The 2,505-nt window shown below is 45.1% G+C and overlaps 1 non-coding gene across 1 annotated transcript; it reads right to left on the bottom strand.

The window, feature by feature from the left end:
- Window positions 1-2,109: 2,109 nt before the first annotated feature.
- Window positions 2,110-2,239, bottom strand: LOC116089630. Its single transcript, XR_004118411.1, has one exon. It is a non-coding gene; the product is annotated as a small nucleolar RNA SNORA17 (small nucleolar RNA).
- Window positions 2,240-2,505: the final 266 nt, after the last annotated feature.

Genomic DNA, 2,505 nt, shown 5'->3' with positions numbered 1-2,505 from the left:
AAAAAAAAAAAAAAAAAAAAAAAAAAAAAAGAAGCCAGTAGGTAATGTCACCTACTGGTAAGGCAGGCCTCGCTGATTTGTTGAGCATATGTGTGCCTATCTTTTGCAGCAATTTTTAAGCAGTACTTTCTTTCTGACTCCTCTGTTGTCAAGCAAGGGTTAATGTGGGTTTCCTCCTACCACTGTTAATTTACTGTTCAGTGCTGGTGGAGGCTGGGAAAGAGTGGATTGTAGGGAATAAAAAGAAAAGGAAAAGGTTTCTTCTGCCTTTGTGCTTCTAGTCCTGGAGAAAAAGCAGAGCAGACTAGCTGAAGCAGAAAAGGTGAACCTGGGGACAAAGAACAGATGGAGTGTGAGGAGGCTACAGAGAGGCAGATTCACTAGGAACATGAAGGCATGGAGTAAATACAATATCAGAATAATAAGGCTATGTTGAGAAAGAAGGGAAGGAAAGATGGGAGGAAGAAAGAGAGAGAGAGACAGAAAGAGAGAGAGAGAAAGAGAGAGATCTAACAAAAATTAGAATCAGAAAGAGATCATAGAAAACCAAAAGAGAATACAAAGCAAAGGAACCATAAACAGTGTTTTATGTAGTCCTTTGCTTCCCGAGGATATTTTTTCTTGAGTAGTAAGAAAAACAGGAAGAGAATGTTGATTGATGGACTAAGGTAGCCTTCAAAATACATCCTTGCAGGTTACCCCAGAGGTGCATGCTTTCTTGCAGGAGTGCCTGATTCTCTATAGAACTGTGTCATTGCTTCTGCTTTGTCAAGACACCAAGAACTTCCTTCCTTTCCTTTATTGGTTCTCTGTGAATTTCCCATCATCCACAGTAAGCCCATTCATCTCCCATTATCCCTGTACCTGTTCTCTACCCATGCAACTTTCCCCACAACTGAGTGGGAGAAATCCCATTGTGGAAACTAGTATGTCACAGTGTCTCCCACAGTATATCCTTTTGTCTAGACTTATTTGCTTGCAAATGTTTGATGTAAAGATTTCTTGGTCTGGTACAAGGCCTCTGTCTTCTACACTATCAACCCTGGAATCTCACTGGGACTTCTCTCGGGTACCCTATTGTTTGTTGTCCTGTGTCATGGAGATCCTGTAGTTTAAGATCTGCAGGACTGGCCCCTTCAAGAACTCTAGCAGTTTATTGATGGAGTTGATGGGGTGGGGCAATTCAAAACAGCTCTCCTGCACCCACACCATCAGGGCAAGCTCTCTTGCCTCAGCTGGCTCATCCAATGCCATCACTTGCAAGGGTCAGTTCATCTACATCATGCCATCATGGCCCACTGCTTATGCCAGTCTGCTGTAGCAGACACGATACAGGGCCACTTCTCCCATTCTCACTAACCCACAGCCAGCCCTTTTGCATGCCATAGGTGGTGAGGGACTAGAGAGGGGAGGAGGGCATCTTTCCTGCACTCACACCTTTTGGGCGGGTTCACCTACAAACTTCACATCCAGAGATAGCTCTACTGTACCTCGCAGGTGATGTGTAGGGCCAGCTTTTCTTCTCTCATTAAACCAGGACCAACACTCCTGCCTTCCATAGGTGGTGAAGGCAAAAGGGAGGCAACGATACAGCAGAAAAGAGTTAGGGACTGCTTTCTTACGGTGATGACCTGGGGCTAGCTCTCCTGCTCAGACCTCATCAAAGTGGACTATTGGTTGTCTCGGGCTTGCTCCTCTTGCAGGAACCCCAGATGTAGTCCCATGTGCGTGTGTGTATGTGCGTGTGCATGTGCATGCGTGTGTGTGTGTTTGTGTGTGTGTGTGTGTGTGTGTGTGTGTGTGTGTGTGTGTGTGTGTGTGTGTGTGTGTGTGTGTGTGTGTGTGTGTGTGTGTGTGTGTGTGTGTGTTGGGAGGGGAGGTCATTTTTCTCAGGCTCACTCCTACCTGGGGCCTGATGTTCCAGGCTAGGTACCTCTAGTCTTTGGCTTGCTCTGGCCAGGTAAGATTTGTCTTATTTCTGGTACACTCTCAGTCTGGGAGCCCATCCAGCCCTGTGTAGTGCTAGACTGGTGGTCCTCTTAGGGTAGCTCCCTGTCCTGGCCCCCTGACTCCTGACTGACCATCTTCTCAGGCTTGCTTTTTTCAGGGAATGTTAGGGTACTAATCATTCAAATGTTCATAGATCAGAACACTGAGCACAGACACAGCCTCTCTGGTTTTTGCCACTTATTGACACACATGTACACAGCAGCCACACCTGCAACACCTCTAGGGAATAAGGATTCTTTATCACCATTTATTCTCAGGCCAAAAAGCATACATACTATTTGATGCTAGTGACTGGGCTGCACTCATTTCTATCAATAAACAGCAAAAATAAAAAAAATGTGTTTATTGTTAGGCTTACAATAATGAGACTTACTGGCTTTGTTTAAATGTGATGGGTTATTCATCACAAAGAAACTCAGGTAAGTGTGCTTTCCTGTAGTTAGTGGCTTTCACTAGCCTTGCAGGAAGCAAACAAAAACAAGGTAAGCCTATTTC

This window comes from Mastomys coucha, unplaced genomic scaffold (assembly GCF_008632895.1).
Source record: "Mastomys coucha isolate ucsf_1 unplaced genomic scaffold, UCSF_Mcou_1 pScaffold14, whole genome shotgun sequence".
Classification (NCBI taxonomy): Eukaryota; Metazoa; Chordata; class Mammalia; order Rodentia; family Muridae; genus Mastomys; species Mastomys coucha.
The sequence above is the reverse complement of the archived record's forward strand: the minus strand, read 5'-3'. Positions and strand labels throughout refer to the sequence as shown.